This window comes from Choloepus didactylus, chromosome 11 (genome assembly GCF_015220235.1).
Source record: "Choloepus didactylus isolate mChoDid1 chromosome 11, mChoDid1.pri, whole genome shotgun sequence".
NCBI lineage: Eukaryota > Metazoa > Chordata > Mammalia > Pilosa > Megalonychidae > Choloepus > Choloepus didactylus.
The window spans coordinates 86,569,941-86,591,813 of NC_051317.1; the positions used below are offsets into that span (position 1 = coordinate 86,569,941).

General features: G+C 41.4%; 1 long non-coding RNA gene across 1 annotated transcript; it reads right to left on the reverse strand.

Annotated features, from left to right (window-relative positions):
• Positions 1-631: 631 nt before the first annotated feature.
• LOC119505935 lies at positions 632-18,962 on the reverse strand. The gene is made up of 3 exons (XR_005210908.1): positions 18,794-18,962; positions 4,734-4,932; positions 632-1,699 (listed from the first exon to the last, which is right to left on the reverse strand). It is a non-coding gene; the product is annotated as an uncharacterized LOC119505935 (long non-coding RNA).
• Positions 18,963-21,873: the final 2,911 nt, after the last annotated feature.

Consider the following 21,873-nt stretch of genomic DNA (forward strand, 5'->3'; position numbering starts at 1 on the left):
CTCCTTTTGGTTGTGTTTTTCAGTAACTCCCTATTTAAGTCAGCATGGGATAAATTATGCTGCAGTAACAAACAACCTTAAAATTGCTGTGTCTAAAATAGAAGAGATTTATTTTCACTCACACCAGGTCCATCATGTGTCAGCAGGATGGCCTCTGCCCACACATCCTCACACTAGGACCCAGGCTATGAGAGCATCTACTATCTGGAACATTGTTGCACATCAGAGCAGAGGGAAAGAGACCTTGCCTTGGATTGGTCAAGTGCCCTGGCCAGAAAGAATTCACATTGCTTCTGCTCCCATCTCATTGAGCAACACAAGGCACGTGGCCCATCCAACAAGCATTGTTCTAAGTGGACAGACAATACAATCCTGTCATGTGCCTGGAGAAGGGGAGAGCTGGAAATACTTGATGAGCTGTGTGATCTACCATGTGCCCCCAACTAAAACAGTAGAGTCACCACTTTACAGCTTATACAGAAGCTCACTGAGTTCTTTTCTCACATTACCTAGTAAATCCTCAATACACCTTGAGACCTCAGATTAGGGATATTGCCAAATTTTAAGGCTCAAGGATAGATTATATCAGTTTTCTATTGCTGCATAACAAATCATCACAAATTTAGTGGCTTAAAGCAGCACACATTTATTATCTGACAGTTTCTGTGGCTCAGGAGTTTTGGTTTGGGTAAGCCGAGTCCTCTGCTTCTGGTCTCATCAGGCTGAAATCAAAGTGTCAGTTGGGGCTGAAATTACATATGAGGCTTGGAGTCCCCTTTCAATCTGACTGGCTGTTGGAAGAATTCAGTTCCTTGCAATTGTGGAGGTGAAGTCCATGGCTTCTTGCTGGCTGTTGGTTGGAGACAGCTCTTAAATCTTAGATGACACCCTCAGGTCCTTTCACATGGCCACTTCCATAAGCAGTTCTCAACATTGCTGTTTGTTTCTGCAAGGCCAACAGAAGAAATCTCTCTGACCTCTTCTCAGGTCTCCCCTGATTAGGTCAGTCCCACCCTGGGTAATTTCTACTTTGATTAACTCAAAGTCAGCTGATTAAGGCTCTTATTTACACCTGCAAAATCCTTTCTGTCATATAACGTAACATAATTATGGGAGCGATATCCCATCATATTCAAAAATCCTGTTCTCGCTCAAAGGGAGGGGATTATATAGGGATTACACACCAAAGTGCAGGAATTTTGGGACCATTTTAGAATTCTACCTGCCACAGAGACATAGAGGAACAACATCCATGCAGTCAGAAGCCAATCTTGAAAACTGATTGATTTGATGATGTTTCAGACATCTTAATAGCTTGCGTCACAAAATAATTTGCTGAATTATTCTGTGAATCAACTTTCAAAAGATTAAAAAGTAAAGAAAGAAGGAAGGAAGGAGTGGAGGAAGGAAGGAAGGAGTGCAGAAAAGAAGAAAGGAAAGAAAGAAGAAAGCTGACCTGAAATGACTTGATTTGGCAGCTGTGAGTGGAGAGGGTCAAAGGCGGCGATGGAGCCATGTGTGAGTCAGGCCAGCCTCCGAAGTGCTGAACTTCCACTTTATTCCCAAGCATCATAGCATCTTTTCAGTACACATGAGAGTGGTATTCTTAGATGGCCTCTGATGGTCTAGCTCTCTGTATTCCCCTTTTGATACAGCATTTCTTCTCAAGGTTTGCTTCTGGAAACGACTGCATTCTTTTCTAGAGAGAAGAACATTGGTTGTTCTGCTTCTTGTTGAACTGCCTAAAACGGTTCATTATTCTATAATATGGGCAGTATTGCCCAGAAGTAATTTTCCCTTTATTTTTGCCCATTGAGGTGAAAAATGAAGGATGAAATACTACTTTATTTTTGCTTTTCCCAGAAAAAGTGACAGTGTAGTTTTTTCCTGCCCATTTTTCTTCTAGCAGTGAAATATTATTTTGGCTACAACTGTTGACTCTTTTGACCTATTCTGGAAAAGGTTTTATGCAGAGTCTTCCTGCACTTGTTTATGCCTCAGAGGCCCATCCCTGAGTTTTATAGAATGGATGGTGGTGTCTCCCCCAGAGCTTTGTGACCTGTTTTTTTCTGTCAGTCGCCATGCTGATATGACTTTGCACATATCTTCTTTCTCTATTAGAGAGGCTTATTCTCAATATCTCTGTAACATTTCTGCTCAATAAATAATATATATATTTTTTTCTTTTTCTTTTTTTTTTTTTGTTTTTCACTGAAGAGATGAAGAACCTCTGACTAAGCTTTGAGCATCCAGTGGCTTTGCCTTCTCTTTGGTTCTGAGCATGAACACACTAGTAAAAACATTGACCAAGGGAGACTGTACATTTTAAGATTTCTCTTCACTTAATTATTTTCTGTCTCTTGCTGGCCTTTTCTATTCATTCCAATTTGATGAAGAATTTCAAGAAGAATGTTAATCATAAAGAATCACCAGTATTATCCGTTAGGTCTACTTTTATAGGCCATTTTTTCTTTTTATGCTTAATATGATTTGTGACCAATACCTAAAATTTACTAGTTTGATGGGAAAAGTGTTATTTTCTTTCCAGTTAAAGAAACTTTAAAGCATCCCAAGGGTCCTAAGCATCCGTTTGGTATTCATTCAACACAAGTTCTTGAGTGGCTACTATAAGCACAGCACTTGAGATCTATAGCTGTATCTAATCCATCTAATTGAGAGATTTAAATGACCTACTCTTGGCCCTCAAGGAGAATAACTGGTGGCAGGAGCATAAGTTTAGAATCAGACAGATCTGGATTTGAATCCCTATTCTGCTACTTGCTAGGTGTAATCCTTATGCATGTAACATATTTCTCTAAGTCTCAGTTTCCCATCTATATAACAGGTATAATATATCCTATTGCCTTAGATTGTGAATATTAAAATAATCTAGTCACATTAAAAAATATATTATACCATGACCAAGTTGGGATTATCCAAGGAATGGATGAGTGGTTTGATATTTAAAAATTCATAAATCTAATCTACCTAATAACTGATTATTAGAGAAAAAACATGTGATCATCTCAATTAATACAGAAAAAGCATTTGAAAAATGTCAATACCTAATTATGATGAAAGCTCTTAAGCAACTTAGGAATGACTAAAAGCTTTCATTAAATGATAAGTGTACCTACCTGTGCCAGTTTGGATATATTATGAGCCTGCAAAAGCCATATTCTTTAATGCAATTTTGTGGGGGCAGACTTATTAATCTTTTTGATTAGAGTGTGACCTCTTGATTGAATGTTTCCATGGAGATTTGACCCCACCCATTCAAGGTAGGGCTTGATTAGTTCAACGGAATATTTGAGGGAGCTCCAGGCCCAGATGCTTGCTGACACTTTGAGATTCTAGCCTGGAGTTTGCTCTGGAGAAGCTAAGAGAGGACGAAATGCCCCAAGAGCAGCTAAGAGAGACTTTTGGAGAGATGCTTGGGAGCTGACAGAGGTGCTCAGAGATGCTTGGAGTTGCGGACAGAAGGATGTTTGGAGATACCAAGCTAAGGACACACAGGAGCTGAGAGAGGAGCTGAAACATGACTCGGGACCAGCAGACACCAGCCACGTATGTTCTTCAATGAAGGTATCCTCTTGTTGATGTCTTAGTTTGGACACTTTTATGGCCTTAGGACTGTAACTTTGTAACCAAATAAACCCCCTTTTTAAAGCCAATCCATTTCTGGTATTTTGCATAACAGCAGCATTAGCAAACCAGAACACTACCAAAAACCTTATTGATGAAATGGTAAAAGCATTCCATTTCAAATCAGCTGCAAGATAATAGTAGTCATCTATCTCACTTCTGTTCAAACATTATACTGGAGTTACCAGCCAACACAGCAAGACATGAAAAAGAAAGAAAACCATAAGGACTGGATAGCAAGACACAAGTTTGACAATATTTACAGAGGCTATAATTGTTTATGAGAAAACCCAAATCAACACTGATGATTAGGGGCTAGTTGACTACTTCATATTTTTCCCTCCCTTCTCACAATGCAGTTTCTCCCAGATTCTCTCTCAGTGCATTGCCTTCCTTTCTACTGCTCTGAGAAAATTGAAGCTGTCAAAAGAAAACCTCCACAAACCACCCACCAGCAGCTGTACCCACAGGCTCCATCTTCCCTCCTCTTCCAATGCATGAACTCCCCAAGCTTTCAACTAAACCCAAGCCTTCAGTTGATGCACCAGGTGCCATCTCTTCTTGACTATTCCAAGATTTTGCTCCAGCAATTCACCTCTCTCATGTCTCATCCATTTTTCCCCTTTATACTGGATCACTCCCTTTAGTATACAAACATGCTGTTTCCTGTCATCTTAAAAAAAAAAAAAAGAATAAAACCAACAAACCCTATCTTGGTCAACTTTCCCAGCAGCAACCACCCAATTCTCTCAATCTCTTTATGGCAACATTCCTTAAAAGAGTTGTCTATTCTCAATTATTTAATTTCTCTCTTGCCATTCTCCCTTCAGTGAGGTGCCCTACCTCCCTCCACTACAGTTTCTGTTATCATCGCCAGTGACCTCCGCATTGCTATATCAGATGGTCACTTCCTAGCTTTAGCATGTGACACATTTAACACTCTCTCCTTGAAGCAGTTTCTTTACTTGACGTCTCAGACACCACACTCTCCTGGAGTTCTTTTCTGATTGCTCCTACTCTCCTTTGCCTCTAGGTGTTAGAGTGTTCCAGAATTCAGTCCTCGGACTTCTCTTTTCTGTTACACTTACTCCTAGGTCGTCTCATTCTGTGGCTGTAAATAGCATCTTATCCTTTGCCCCAGATGTCTTCAATTTTCCTCCAGATCTATTCTCCTTTCTTCACCTTGGTCTCTTCCCCAGGGGGTTGGCTTATATGTGCTTTATCACCAGGCCTCTGTGTCTTCTGACTTCTGGTTGGTTATGACCAATGGAAAGCACCAGCAGGATACTGAGAGGAGAGAGAAGAGTGATTTATTCCCTTGGTTCCTTGGACCTTTAACCAAAGATTGCTGCTCCTTTCAAGGGCTCCTTCTCAACCCAACTCTCTGCTTCAAATCCCTGGGGTCCCTATTTTCCTTATCCTTTTGGTCTGGGGGCTACTGCTACTAGCCCCAGGATGCTCCACTATCTCTTATACTCCCCCCCGAACTCCACCTCTTTAAATAGTCCCTTTGTAAATAAACCCTCCTTAAATTTTCCTAATTTAAGTATGCCAATGTGTTTCTGTTGAGACCCTGCCAGATACATAGCAGATGATTTCCAAATTTATAGCTTCATTTGGAGTTTCCCTTCTGAACTTCAGTCTCCTATATCCAACAGGCTCCTGAACATCACCTTATCTATTAGAAATCTCAAGCTTATCATGTCCAGTACTGAGTTCCTCACATTCTCCCTTCAATCTGCTCATCCTACATTCTTCTCCACCTCAGTAAACAGCAACACCATCCTTCCTGTTGCTTGGCCATGTCGCCTTGCCTTCTCTCATATCTCACATCTGATCCGGCAGCAAATCCTGTTGGCAGTACTTTTCACTGACCACTTCTCACCACCTGATTGCCACTAACCTGGTCCAAACCACCATCAGCACTCATCTGGGTTATTGTGAGAGCCTCATCTATGGTCTCCTTGCTTTCTCCCACGCTCCCCTTCTGGTTTGCAACACAGCAGCCAGTGCAGCCCTGTTAACACACAGTTGGATTGTGTCAATCCTCTGCTCATCAGCCAGAGGCCTAGTTACTCTGACCTCCGTGAATGGGTCCTGTCTCCTCTCTGCCCTCATCTCCTGCAACTCCTGCCTGTTTTGTTTCCATTCCAGCCATCACAGACTCCTCACAGTTCTTTGAACAGGTCCAGGATGAACCTGCCTAAACGTGCTGTCCCTCTAACTGAAATGTTCTTCCCCCAGAGAGGCTATTGTCTTCTCCTCACCAGAATGTATGCTCCATGAGGGCAGGGATTTTTGTCCTTTGGAATGGTGTCTGGCACAAAGCAATAGATTTTTGAATAAAGGAAAACATTAAAAAGGCCTAAACAGAGATACATTGTTTTAATGGCTAGGAAAATTCATTATTATAAAGATGTCAACTCTCCTCAAACTGATCTATAGAGTCAGTGAAATTCCAATAAAACTCCTAACAGCGTTTTGCAAAGAACTTGACCAATTGATTCTAAACTTATATTGGTGAACACAACCCTAGAATAAATAGCTAAGCACTCTTGAAGAAGAATAAGGTGGGGGTATTTACCCTTCTAGAGGGCAACACTTGTTCCTAAAGCTATGGTAATTAAAACAATGTGGTATTAATTCATGACTAAATAAATCAACAACGGACCAAAATAGAAAACCCAGAAAAAGACCTCTACATATGGAAGCTTATTCTACAATAAAGGTAGCACTGTGATCACTGGAAAAGGAAAGATATCCAATAATGGTAATGCAACAACTGGTTATCCATATTGAACAAGTAAAATCAGATCCCTACCTCACACAATGCATGTAATTAATTCAAGGTGAATTATTACCTTAAATGTATAAGACTTCATTTTTAGCAGAAAATTGATCATATTTTTATGACTTTGGGGTGGAGAAAAACCTCTTTAATAAGACATAAAAAGTGCCAACCATAAAGAAAATATTGATATGTCTATATTTAAATGAGGAACATTTGTTCATTGCAAGACACTATAAAGAAAGTGGAAATACACATCACAAAATGAAAGATATTTGAAACAAACACAACTGAAAAATGATTATTATACTGAATATACAAAGAATTCCTAAAAATCAGTAAGAAAAAGACCACTATCCCAAAATGAAAACAGGTAAAAGACTAGAACAAGCTTATACAGAAGCAGAAACACAAATGACCAAAGTTCATGAGATGCTTAATCTCATTAGTAATAAAAAAATTCAAATTCAAATTTGCATTGTGTTGGGGACGATTAAGGTAGCATGTATAAAATCCACCCTCAGCGATGCCGGAGATATGCAACATGGCCGCTAGGGCTGATGCAATAACGGCTTAAGTTGCCCTCAGCCTTCTTTACGGAAGTGATAGCCGTTCTTGCCTAAGATTCGCGCCTAGAGTGCTAGCTTTACAATCTGCCTTCTACGTCAGCAACAGTAGCTACCAATCCTGTGCTAGCCTTACATCTGCCATCCGCCCTAGCAACAGCAGCCACCAATCCTAGACCGCCACCCGCCCTTGCTAGCCACTCCCCCTCTCTCCTAGAGTATATATGCTCTGCCCCTTCCATAAAGATTTGCAGCTTGATCAGAAACCTGTCTTGCTGTTGTTCTTCGCGTCTCTTGTCCCATACCATTCCTCCCTCACAGGATTTGGAGCCTCCGTTGAACGTCCCGTGGGCCGGGACAGCATTGGAAATGCAAATGTGTTTTTAAAAATTAACAAGTGTCATAAAGACAAGTGTGAGTAAGGATATGGTGCAAACAGAATACATACCCTGGTGATGGAAATGTCACTTGGTACCATCATTCTGGAAAACAATTTGGTATTATCCTCCAAATGTGAACATTCCCATGTGTACCAAAAGACCTGTATAAGAATGTTTGTAGCGGTGTTGTTTGTAACACAAAAATCAAATAACCCCCCTCAAAGAAACACGTTTTTAAAAGCTAGAAACAACCCAGATGTCCATTGACAAAAGTATGGGTAAAAAAAAAATTGTAGTGTATCCATAACAATATCATATTTTTAAAACAGTGAAAATGAATGGACCATAACTACATGCTGGCTCTCTGTCCAGTCCTGCCAGCCTGTGTTGCTCATATCCTAACACGCCATGCAGCTCAGCTCCCAAAAAGTCCTTCCAATGACAGTGTGGATTTTCAGTGCAGGCCCAACTCCCTTCTGAACTCAGCTTCTGACTCAGATGTATCTAACTGTACGTGCGTGATCAGTGTTAGGATTCTGCGAGGAAGAAGAAGGCGGGAATGGGTGCTGCATAGGCAACCACTGACCACTACTCCTGCCATACCACAGATTCCTTCAGGGAGGGACCAAGTCGTAATCCTCTCTGCATTCCCTAGCACAGTGCCTGTGCATCTCAGGAATTCAAGAAAGGCTGACTAAAAGATGAGCATAAGAAAGAACTAACTGGTCAGACCTATCTGAAGCCGGCCTACCTAAAACAGAAATGAGGTCAAGAACCTCTTGTCAGAACCAACATGCTCACTGGAAAAGCTTCTATTGACAGATAATGAAATGGGTGGATGGAAATTAGGAAGTAGAGGCAGATAAAGCTTACCAGTGGGGAAGGGAGTGGAGGTTGCAAGGCTTCTAGAACATGGTGTCTTTTTTTAAAAATTAAATTCAGTTTTATTGAGATATATTCACATACCATATGGTCATCCATGGTGTACACTCAACTGTTCACAGTACCATCATATAGTTGTGCATTCATCACCCCAATCTATTTTTGAACATTTTCCTTACACCAGAAAGAATAAGAATAAAAAATAAAGTAAAAAAGAACACTGAAATCATCCCCCTATCCTACTCTATTTTCATTTAGTTTTTGTCCCCATTTTTCTACTCATCCATCCATACACTGGATAAAGGGAGTGTGAGCCACAAGGTTTTCACAATCACATTGTCACCCCTTGTAACATGCATTGTTATACAATTGCCTTCAAGAGTCCAGGCTACTGGATTGTAGATTGATAGTTTCAGGTATTTACTTCTAGCTATTCCAATGCATTAAAACCTAAAAAGAGTTATCTATATAGTGCATAAGAATGTCCACCGGAGTGACCTCTTGACTTCATTTGAAATCTCTCAGCCACTGAAGCTTTATTTCATTTCATTTTGCATCCCCTTTTTGGTCAAGAAGATGTTCTCAATCCCACGATGCTGGGTCCAGATTCATCCCTGGGAGTCATATCCCATGTTGCCAGGGAGAGTTACACCCTGGGAGTCAGTTCCCATGTAGGGGGAGGGCAGTGATAGAACATGGTGCCTTTTAATGAAAGTGTCCTGAAATCTTCGGCAGGAACTCTGTTATAGGGTGGTGTCTTCCTGGTCTTAGGGGACCACAGTGGAACCACTCGTCCTCCAGTTTCAGGGATGGAGCACAGCTCACAATCTGACTGGAACAATATTTGGCAGCAGTGCCTTTCAATAGCTTTTCTTGGCTCACCCCTTGTGCAGGCCTGACGCTGACAGGACAAGCTGCGGGGCTCAACACTGCTCATTGCCCAAGGACAACTGGGCTCAGCCACTTGCCCTCGGTTTTCCAAATTAGCCCAGGGTTAATGTTTCCTAATCCTCCAGTGATGACTAATTTATGAGCCCTGTGTCTGAGGAGGTGTAGAAAACTCAGAGAAACCCAAAGATTTCCTGACTTGTGGTCAAAGTGCTAAGTCCTAACCAGTGTATTCAGGCATTTCAAGACAAAAAAAGTCATCCTGGCTTCACCCTGGGTCACCACATATATTTTGTGCACTTTGTCCATGGTGTAAAGGCTGTGGTCAAGGAGCAAGGGAGGCTGAACCCAAACAGCACCCGGCTTGCCAAGCCTGGTGGGGGAAGGGCTGCACATGCCTGGACGAGGGCCCCTTTCCTTCTCATAGAACCCTCTACTGCTTGTCAAGCTAGGGTTGCATCTTCCCCGAAGGACACCATCTTCTAATTGGCACAAAGGCACAATAGTCCCTTCCCATCCTGTTTGTAGGAAGGACACAGAAGCCTTGGGCTGATCTGAGATGGTTTCCTGCCCCAGCAGGAAGTACGCAGGAGACTTTCTTGCTGGGAATGAGACCATCCAAGATTCCTTCCTCCTTGATCCTGTACTCTGCCAACTTTGCACTCCCCTTCCTGCAGAAGGGCCGTGATCCCGGCCTATCATCCCAGCCTTGCTCATGGAAAGCTGTCTCTTCCTGGTTGTCGTCTGTCTGCAGGGTGTCCTCTGACCCACTGACCTCCAGTTCCTTGCCTAGCTGACTCCTGGCTCACAGCTTGGCCCTGAACTTCCATTTGTCTGTGCCCGGGCTGACGCCATCCCTGAATGCTTCTGGTCACAGCCTTGGGCTGACTTTGACCTTCAACACTTGAAGGCTTGGCGCTGACAGCTATTGTCCCATCTGGACAATAAGGGATTGTTTTCCAAAGGGTAAAATGTGTGTGTCCAGCCCAAGACATCTTTGAGCAGCCAGACTTGCCCCACTTGGGTGTCCTGTAAGAGAGATGTGCTGACACACACCCCTATTTACAGACAGCCTTTTGGACCTTCCTTCTGTTTGAGCCCTCACTCCCTACCCTGTTGTCTGCTCAATGACCACAAGAGTTCATTCCACTATTACCTCTCACCTCATGTATCTCTCTAGGTTATGGATGCTATTTCTTAGTATTGTTTCCAGCAATGTGCTCACAGTTTCTTCATAAATCCTTCACAGCTCCCAAGACCCTCCCAAACTTTTACCTCCTCCAGGGTCACTCCCCTCGCACACACACACATGCAGAGCCTGCTTTGAAGGTAGATCCTCAAGAGTACTTGGTTGATGAAGACAGATGCAAGCTGAATCAGAAGCAAAGTTTAAAAGGAAGGGCAGTGGGTCTGCACTGGAAGCCCACATTGTTATTGGAAGGACTGGCTGTCCCATCCTGGGAGCCGAGCTACGTGGCTTGCTGGGATATGAGCAATGCAGGCCAGTAGGACTGGACAGAAAGCCAGGACTGGGAGGAATACAAGACCAAGGGAAATCACATTGCCAACATTTGGGGAGAAAAATTACACCTTAGAAAATGTACTCGGGAGCCATCATGCCTGCTGCTCCCTTCCTCTGGCCCCAGCCCCACTTTGGGTGGGACCTTAAAGAGTCCACCTCCCCTTTCCCCATAATTGATTCTGGCACCTACTGATGGTAGCACACTACTTTCTGATCTGATTTCCATAGCTCAGCTCCAGGTGTGTGCCTCAGTGGGCTTTGTGAGCCTGCTCTGTAGGGCCCTTCCCCCACAACCTGACCCTCTCCCACAGAGTTATTCTGGGAGAATAACTCTGCTTCCTGGTGCCCTGGCTCAGAGATGCGCAAGAGGTCCTTCAGAGCAGAGAGCTTTCCTTTACATTCCCTTTCTTTTCTCTACAACATCTAACATGATTCTGGGCACATATCAAATGATCAGCAAATATTTATTAATTGATTGTTGGCTACATTAATTAGAAGCATGCTTTCCTTCACATCTTATGAAGTGGTGTTTTTCCAAGTTGGCTGTGAGGACTTCTTGCACCAGAACCTCAATGGGTGTTTTCAGTAATGCGAATTCTTAGACCCCTATGAAACCACACCTACTGTGCCAGTTTGGATGTATTATGTCCCCCAAAATGCCATATTCTTTAATGCAATCTTGTGATGGCAGATGCATTAATGTTGATTGGGTTGGAATCCTTTGAGTGTTTCCTTGGAGATGTGACTCAATCAACTGTGGGTGAAATGTCTGATTGAATTTTTCCATGGAGATATGGACCCCACCCATTCAGGGTGGGTCTTGATTTAATCCCTGGAGTCCTATAAAAGAGCTCACAAACTGAATGACCTTAGAGCAACTGAGAGAGATATTTTGGAGATGGCCGCTGAAAGCAGACATTTGCTGACATTTTGGAGATGCAAGCCCAGTGTTTGCTCCAGAGAAGCTAAGAGATGACAAAACACCCCAAGAGCAACATTTTGAAAAAAGCACAGGAGCTGAGAGAGGAGCAGGAACACAACCCAGGATCAGCAGATGCCAGCCCTGTGCCTTCCCAGCTAACAGAGGTTTCCCAGATGCCATTGGCCTTCCTTTAAAGAAGTTATACTCATGTTGATGTCTGAATTTGTACATTTTCATGGCCTTCAGACTGTAACTGTGTAACCAAATAAACTTCCTTTATAAAAACCAATCCATTTCTGGTATTTTGCATAATGGCAGCATTAGCAAACCAGGACACCTACTAAATCAGCATTTCTGGGAGTTGAACTCTGGCATTTATGTTGTGGTGGATTAAAGATGGCTGTGAATTCTTTGCCATTTCTCCCACTGAGAGGTGAGGTCTGTTTCTCCTCCCCTTCAAACTGGCCTGTGTCTGCTCTGTCCCATGCAGGGATGCTTTGCCAGTTCCAGGCCTGGTCTTGGTCTCTGGGAGCCCTGAGCCACCAGAGACCATGTGGAGAGACCCTCACACTACATTTAGAAGAAGAGGCCAGCTGAGCCAGCTTTCCAGTCATTCCCTCCAAGTTGCCAGGTGTGTGGGTGATGCTATCTTGGACCTGCCTGACCAGATGAGCCACCAGCTGAATACTGAAGGGAGGCCCCAGACAATTACGTGGAGCAGAAGAACCACCCAGCCGAGCCCTGCCAGAATACCTGAACCACGGATCCATGAGATATAATAAAGAGGTTGTTGTTCTAAGCCACAAAGATTGGGGGTAGTTTTTTTGGCAACAGATACAAGAATATGCAGATTTTACACATCCTCCAGGTGGCACTTGTATATCCTAGAGTTTGAGAGTCAATGTCATAAAGGGATCTGACATTTAATGAGTAAAATTTTATATTAGAGAATAGAAAATATAATTCATTTCAGAATTTGTTGTCTACATATCCTAGGGGAAGGAAAATATGCTAAAACCAAATCTCACAATTTATGTTGCTGGTACTCATTTTGTTTATTGTACAGTAGGCTGGTTCTGTTCACAGTGCAAACAAGAGAAGGCCTCCCACTCTTCTGAACTTTTCTAGACAATCCAATTCAATCCAATTGCCACAGACAGTGTTAATAAACAGTGTCACCCCAATGGAATAAAATTCAGCTTCAGATTTAAAATGTAGTGAGCCCTGACAACATTTGGTTTGGACATGTTTCCCATTCTTTAGTCTATGCTTCCAGGCCAAAATTGAGATTTTTTTTTTTTTTTGGTTTGTCTCTTGGGAGTATATTTTAAGACTGAAGACTGTGGGTTTCTTTTAGATTTCATAATGAAACCTTTAGGCTTGTTAGTCACATGACCAACCGCTGCTTTTGCTGTAGTTTTGGACGAAACCCACAGAACCCTACAAACCCCCCCTGGGATTAGTGATTTTTGTTTTGGTTTCTCAACAAGGCAGATTGGATAAATCTGAGAAATTTTTACTGATTCAGCAGAGGTCTGTGTGAAACTCAGCATCTTCCTGGGATGCTTCAGCTCAGCTTCAGTGGGTTTGGATGGAACCAGTGCTTAAAAATGGAACTCTAAAAGCGAAAAACCACATGAGCCAAAAATATTTTCCAAAATGAGTTCAAGTAAGCTAAAGCTGCTGGGATGTGTGCCTTCTCTGTGCAGACAAGTAAATGTGCCCCTTCCAACTTGATTCCCAGCCTGTCTTCAAGATCTTTGGATCTGCCATGCCACAGGCCAAATAGCCTTGTCCTTTAAACAGAGCTCTGCCCTCTTTAGGTACTCATCAGAGGTAGCAATGTTTTTTTAAAATTCAATAATTCAAAGTCTGGCAAGAAATTAATATCATTATTTATTTTTATTCTGTTCATCTGAAAAACAAAGTGTCTATGTGGTGATACCACTTGAGGATAGCTGACAAATGAGCAGAATCATCCTGCATATCAGTGGCTCCCAGACGCAGGTCTGGTCCAGGGCAGGGCTGCATCAACCTGGCTTGAGGCTCTAATGAAAATATAGATTCCCAGGCCACCTGCAGCCCTGCCAGATCAGAATTTCTTGGTGGGAGCCCAGGAATCTTTATTTTTAATGCATTCCTCAGATGATTGTACACATTCACGCTTGGGAAACACTTTGGTGTTTAAAAAATTTGAAGCTTCTGCTTCTGGCCAAGATGGAGTAACAGTGACTGGGTTTATCCTCCCGCCTCAAGCAACTAAAAAACTAAGCAAAATATATGAAATAACGGTTTTCAGATATTGGACACTAGGCAGCACAGGACAGTGTTATCTGAAAAGGGAAAAAGGTGAGTCCCACGATGGCCCCAGCTGACTTCCTGGAGAGAGCTTCCGGGCCTTGGCCCCGGGCAGGGGAACTGGGGTGAGCCCAGAGCCCTCCCTGAGTTCAGGACACGTTGCTGAGTGTCTGAGGAGGCCAAGGTGGCTGCAGTTCAACGGGCAGGGTCTGAGAGGAGAGGGCTGCACAACCCGCGGTGGATGAGAAAATACCCTGATAAAAAGAGATTGATTTGAAGGTGATTTTATTTTACTCTACAAAGAGTAAATTATATAAAATCGACCTCATGTAACGGGGCCTGACTGAATAAATAGAGGCCCATCCTTCCATTGGGGTACCCTGTGGTTTTGGGAACGGGTGAGAGAGATGTACATGTGCCGCTATAGACTAATGCCAAAGAAAGATTCGGTTTCGTGTGTTATCTCTTTTGTGTTTTAAAAATAGACATAGTTACATATTGTAAATATTCAGAATATTTCTGTAGGAAACCTAAGGAAGTGGTATGTTGTTTGCTTCTAAGAACAGGCCTGGGGAACTGGGATGAGGTAGAGGTGATTGCTTTTGTTGTCTGCTTTTTGTGCTCTTAAAATATCTTACAATGTTCACGTATTTCTTTTTCAACAAAAAAAAGCTAGTTAACAAAATGAGAAATAAAAATATATGATTCCTCTTAAATGTTTCTTTAAATATTTCATCAAATTTTGAGTTTCGCAAACTCACCAATCCTTCAACTCTTCAGGAATACATCTACAATGGAAAACCATGGTTATACTAAGCATTAATTTATTCTATATGTCATATGCAATTTAGTTTATCTTTTAGTCATCTGGCCTAATATAATATTACACACAAAAAAACCCCACAACAAATTACATCATGGTTGTGTTTCAACTTGTTTGAAAGACAGATTGTTGTCTTTGCTGTCTGTTCATTTCCAAAATATTAGTTTAAAATTATTTTAATTGTTTCTGGGGTCTGGCGTAGTCCCACACAATGCCCAGCATCAATTATCCGATTACATACACATGCCTGCAATTGTTTCTGAAATCTACAAATTTATTCTATTTTAGTATCCTGGGTGTCGGAAGAGTAAGCTCTTTCTAAGGTCTTTTTTTTCCCCGTGCATTGCTGGATGTAAGATAAGAAAACCTTCCTGGTCAGGATAAACCTCCTTGAGCCATGGCTGGCATCACTATTGGAAGAACCCTCAGGTCTGTGCTCAGACCTGTGAGTGGGCTGAGTTCTGCTTCAGGGACCCTGCACTGCACTTGATATTGTGCTTTTTTTCTCTTTTCTTTTTGTAAGGATGATACACACATGTTTTTGTTGTTAGGCAAAAAATATGAGCTCTATGAATTATCTGAAATTTTGCCTGTGCAGACAACAAAAATTTTGGACATTTAAAGAACTGAGGCCCAAAGAACAGATTTAACCGAGGAAACAAAGTCAAAGAAAATGATTCTGGGAATCTAAATAACTCAGAAGTTATTTCCCTCTTTACAAGTTTCTGATAGTCCATTATGTTTTCTCTACTCATTTATTCCCACCATTTGGACAAAGCCAGTTCCTTCTCTCTTAAATTCTTTCTCAAAAATAGTGGGAATCATCTGTTACCTTCTGCATAAGAAACAAAAGAAAATAAGGATGTATGTTCATGTTTGCTTGATTTGGCATGAGTACTGGAACGACACACAAGAATCTAACACTGTAATTAACTGCGGAAGAGGGGAGGTATGGGAGGGGATGGGGTAGATGGGACAGATTTCTCAACATATATATTTTTATATTGTTTTGATTTTGGACACCGTAAATGCATCACTTATTTTAAAAATCAAAATTTAAAAATATTTATCAAAGTTTGTTTCTTTTCACAAAACCTTTATATAACATGCCTAAGGCTGGGTTGGGTGGATTGAAGCAGAATTGAGTAAACTGAGTAAAAAAAATGAGATGCTCAAACCTAGCCTCCACCTCCTTCCTCTAGTTATTTGGATGAAAATGGATCTAGTAAATTGTCTGATTTCCTTCTGCTGCCATTTTCCACGGCTTATGTCAGATTAGTCTGTAGGTTCTTAGGACACTTTGAAAAAATTAAAACCAAAATTCTACTTTGTGTAATTCTTCCTTTTGGAGACATTTGAGCACCTCACTGCAGAACCACCTGTGTATGTGTTATGATAGCACTGGTGGACAAAACAAAGAGGATAGTGGGAAGAATGAGAGATGTGTATGTTTGTGTATGCATGTATGTACGTACGTAGGAGGCCTTGGGAAACAGCAGAGAAGGACTGGACGTATTTCCCAGTGTAAACATTTGAGGTTTAATTTTTGCAAAGCAGCTTTTCTGGTGAAATATTACTGACTGTATTTGGAAGTTGATAATATAATTCAGTTCTCCTCTGGGCATTGTGGGTATACTATGATTTTCTTGGTTGAAATGCCTCCCTTCCCACTCCAGAATGGTAGAAAGACTGAATAATTTCATATTGGACACTTTCTCTTTTGGGGGATAACTTAAGCACTACCATATGTCTTCTTATTTCATCTTCTACTGTGTCTCATGAACCGCTGGGCTTTGAAAATGCAAAATCAAAACAAAACAAAACAAGCACAAAGAAACACATTCAAAATGTGTGTGTGTGTGTGTGTGTGTGTGTGTGTGTGTGTGTGTGTGTGTCTGGTGCTAGCCTCAGCTCCACGTGGCCCAATCCCTGGGCCATGATAATTATCCAGGAAGGTGTTTGAAGATATACTCCACTGATGGGGATAACAACCTTCAGAAACTGTTTAATCCCTGGGAACAAAAATCATCCTGATGGTGGCTGCACTAGATGAATAGAAATAATCATTGAAATTAGACCCAAGGAGACCCCTCCTCTCTCTCAAGCTGTTCAAGGAAGAGCACAGGAAGTAGGCACCATGGGTCTGCTATCAGCCACCAGCATCAGAACAATTCAGGCCTGATAGCATGTGTTTCTGTTTGCTAAAGCTGCCAAAATGCAATATAGCAGAAATGAGTTGGCTTTTAACAACAGGGCTGTGAAAATGTCCAAATTAAGGCATCAACTAGAGTATACCCTCTCTGAAGAAACGCTGCTGGCATCTGGGACACCTCTGTCACATGGGAAGGCACATGGCAATGTCTGCTGGTCCTTCTCTCCTGGGTTTTGTTGCTTCCACTTCTGACTTCGGTGGCTTCCTCCCTTGGCTTCTGTGGGTGTGTCCTTGTCTCTCAACTTCTCTGGGGCTTCTCCTGTGAGCTTCTCTTAATTTCATCTCTTAGCTTCTCTGGGGCTTCTCTGAGCTCTCTGGGCTTTTTCTGTGTATCTTTTATCCTCTTATAAAGGACTCCAATAAGAGGATTAAGACCCACTTGAATGAGGTAGTTCACATCTCAACTGAAACAACTTAATCAAAAGGTCCCACCTACAATAGGTCTGCCCCACAAGAGTGGATTAAAAGAACATGGCCTTTTCTGGTGTACATAACAGATTCAAACTACCATAGCACATATTTTGTCTGAGTTGGATCCTAGATTATTTTCCCTCTGATAGCTTGCTCCAAGGAACTCCTTGGTTGGTGTCTCTTTCATGCATGCTGTGTGGTGTTATTATCCCATGTTTACAGTGGGTATCAGAATCCCAGCAGCAGAAGCCTATTTCTGAAGCATCTGAATCAGCCTAGAAATAATCGTCAGGTTAAGTTGACTTTTCAAAGCTCTTTACTTTTCCCTGCATGGAGGATTTTATGTAGCTAACTTTATTCACATCAAACAGCTGTGGAGGTTAAAGTTATCTCAAATTTGAAGCCATGTAATTTACTTAAAAAGTGCAGTGATTCTTTAAGTACCCTTACTTTGTAAGCACTCGGCAAACCAGATGATTCAGGAAGACTCTTGTCTCAAAGGGCTGATTGAATTATATAAATCGTATCAGGACATTTATTTCAAAGATACTGAAAAAATCAAAGTGTGTTTGTAATGTGCCTGTGGCACTTTTAAAATATATTCTTTGGCACTCCTCCCATTGAGAGAGGGGTCTGTGTCCCCTCCCTTGACTCTGGATGGTTCTGTGACTTCTTTGACCAGTTAAGGATGGTGGAAGTGTGACTTTCAAGGCAGGGTCAGAAAAGGCCACACAGTTTCTGCTTTGTTCTCAAAGGGGAAGCCAGCCGCCAGCTAAAACGGCTGATTAACCTGAGAATATCAGATTGGAAAGGTCTCCTGGTCGCAACCCAGATGAACTTCCAGCAATAGGCAGTGTCCACTGACAGCCATGTGGATGGGCCACCTTGGATGATTGAGACTTCGGAGCATTGCAGTCTCCACCGATAGGTGACGCTCTTGCAAGAGACTCCAAGAGACAAATGGAGCAGCCAAGCCCCTCCTGAACTCATGACCCACAAAATCATAAAATAGAACACCACATTGGTTGTTGGCTTATATCACTCCGTTTTGGGGGAATTTGTTATAGATTGCAATGGGGAATGCATTTCTCTCCTTTAACCCACCTCCTGATCATTCCAGCTGCTTACGTTAACTTCTGAGCCTTTACACTGTGGCTGATGTCATCCAGTTTACCTCAGGTTATACTCCACACACACACACACACACACACACACACACACGCACACGCACACACACATGCACAGCCACCCACATACACTAAAATCAATCTGTTGGCTCAGTTTTACTCCCTACTTCACTCTGTTCAACCCTCAGCTGAGAAAACTTGGGTCTGGTGGGATTAAGCATCTTGCCCAAGGTCACCTGGCCAAGTAGTGTCCCAGCTGGAAGGAAACCCAGGTCTCCTGACGCTTGGTGCAGTCCCTTTCCCAATAATAACTTTAATTTCCCACTGACCTCATAAAATAAAATGGGTCAATCCTTCTCCAGTCTGGGTCAATCCTTCTCCAGTCTGAAAGCCCCAAACAGGCCCCAGGACACGGCACCCCACGCAGGCCACTCCAGGCCTCCAGGAGCCACCTGGTGAGCACAGCTGGCAGATGGACAGACTGCCTGAAGGGGGAGACCAGGGGCTGTGAGGAAAGGAAAAAGGGAAGTGCTGAGACAGCCCCGCCTGCGGCCCCTCCTTCTTCCTCACAGGCCCACATTCTGAAGGCCACAAACTAATTATGGTCAGAGCACAGGCGGGGATTCCCGAAGGTGCTGGCGAAAGGCCAAACTCCTCCCTCAAGCTCCTATGTTAGGCAATTGTTACCGAAACAGAAGTGTTTTAAAATGGTATATTGCATATTTCTGAATCAGGCTTCAAAAAGGAGAAGCGATTGGGACAAAAGACTGGGAACTCTCTTGTAGACAGAACTGGGGTTGGTTAGGTGTGGGGCCTGCGTGTCTGTGTGTTCTCTCTGCCACTCAAAGGCTCAGGCAGGTTGTCATTAATACATTCTCTGCCGCCCACTGCCCAGAGTTGCCCCAATTTTTCTAAGCCCTACAGCGTTGTCATTTCATGTGTCTGTCGAGGGAATTAGAGCCAATGAATCAGGAGGCTGCCACCCGCCTGGGTAATGATACATTTTCATTCCCTCAGTTATCTCGCCAACAAGCAGCTCTCCCTTCTCCACCCCTCCCTCTTAAATGCCACCCCACCACCACTGCCATTCTCCTACACCAAAGAGTAAAGGATGATTAAAAGTCTTTTACATGAGGTGTGGTTTAGTTCAATATGTACTGTTGGTTCTGCAAATATGCTGGTGGGAGGTTGACTAAGCATGTAATGTGCCATATGCCACTCTGCTGGCTGGCAGGCAGTGGGAAGCCTGAAAACAAGGGAGGGAAATAGATACACTTTATGCTTTTGATGCACAGCCTTTAATAATAATAATAATAATAATACCAAGAGTTTTAGATGGGGAAAAAATCACATAATTACAGTTTGTTAATCCTTCATGGATTCCTTACACTATGCACAATTTGCCTCTCGAAAAAGCAGCAGCAGATTAAATCAATCTCCTCAGATTCATAAAGTCACATCCAAATAAATATACCTCACTTGGTGCACTTGATCTAGTCTGTAAATTTAATTTTTGTAAAATTGGACATATTTCAAATATTCTCAAGGTACTTTCAATTTAAATTGGTACCATTTTGAAAAGCAAACAGTAATTTTGTAATGCAAATAGTCACTCCCTAACTTATTTGTTTTGTAAGTTTGTATTTACATTTTTTTTTTCTCAAAGCAAGGAACGTCTATAGAAAATAGCAGGCAGTAAGACTCTAATTTTTAAGTAATAAAAGGTAAAATTTTAAAACAAATGAAAATATTTTTTAATTTTAGGAAGTTAATCTAGAAATTTACTTGTGTTTTAATCGAAAATAGAACTTGTGCTTATTCCAAAGTCAGACTGTACTTAGCACTATAAATGAAGTGTATGGTGGTAGTCTTTTTCTTAGGACAGCCTGGTAATATGTAGCAAAAATTTTGAATTTATCCCATGGATATTATAGAACAAATTGTGAAAAGATTTATGTATCCAAAAGTTCACTGAAGCATTGTTCATAATAAAAAATAGAAACAAACTAAAACACTGTCAATAGAAAAGTAATTTAAATAAAAACAGATTATTTTATTTTCATGTAAAGAAATATTTATGGTGTTGTTTAAAAAGGGTAGGGTATTGACCAAAGAACCAGAATGAAATACCAATTTTTCATCTACCATATAGGCAACAATTTTAAAGTTTGATGATCTGCTGGTGAGCATGGGGTAATTAAGAGGCCGGGGTAGTATGAACCAGTACCATATAACACTTCCCCACTGTGTGGTTTTTTTGGGAGGCAGTTGACAGGTGTGGTTGCCGTCAAGTTTGCCACACCACCAATACTCAGAAAACTGAGATACTATAATCAATGTGATATTAATTTCAGTTAATTGCTTTAAAAAGCACTCTCAAGCCATTTTTATATATTTAAAAGATTCAAAAGAAGATTTTAAAGAATTATATTATTTAATGAGCAAGTATTCAAGTTTACTTTCCCTAAGGTATTTTTTTTTTTACAGGGAAACCTCATTTACTGTCTTTTTAAGGGAAAAATATCCAACTCTTTCAGAACAAGTTCTAATATGATAGTTTTATGTATTTTAAATTTGGATAGTGGTTTGGTTATATTAGTAATACTCAATGTTACCCACTTCTTGGATCTTTTTCTTTTTCTTTTCTTTTTTATTTTTATTTTTATTTTTTATGTTTATTTTTTGTTGTTGTTGTTATATTTCCCCTCTAAATTTATTTGTTTTAAATAAGAATTACTTGGTAATTCAGTTTATGGAAATGGACTATCATTTAAGATATGATTCTAAAGGCTTCCATTTAGTTACCAATTTCCTAGTTTATAGTACAGAAAAAATCAGGGCAGGGAAAACTCACTAATAATTTCTTTGTCATAACAACAGAAATTCTGGTCTATTTCCTTCCACAAGTTTTTCTCAGAATCATTATTCATTCAGTATGAAATACCTTCAAGAATGCAGAAAAATACAGTAAATAATATAATAGGAATTCTGTTTCCTTCAGGAGCAAGGAACCCTCAACATCCCTCCACTGAAAAACAACAAAAATTGCTAAGTAAAATATCAGAATTAAAAATTATTTTTAAATGTATCATTGAGCTGGTAGGAGGGCAAGAAACATTCTGAGGCAAATGTGAAAGCAAATTTAGCTTTCTCCATGGAGGCATGTGTGGAGCCCTGCCGACTTTGATTTTAGGTTTTGATGGTGGTATGGGGTAAAAAGGACAGGAGACCAAAACCATTGAAGGTGGAGTCTAATAGGAGACCCCCATATAAAGCTAGGACCCCAAAAGACAACCCCTTCAGTGTAAGGGTAAACTAGATATAAACCACATAGATAGGAACAGCAAGCAAACTTGGTCATCTTGACTGTTATGTGGGGTAGAGGGGAAAATTTTCCCCTGAAAATTCA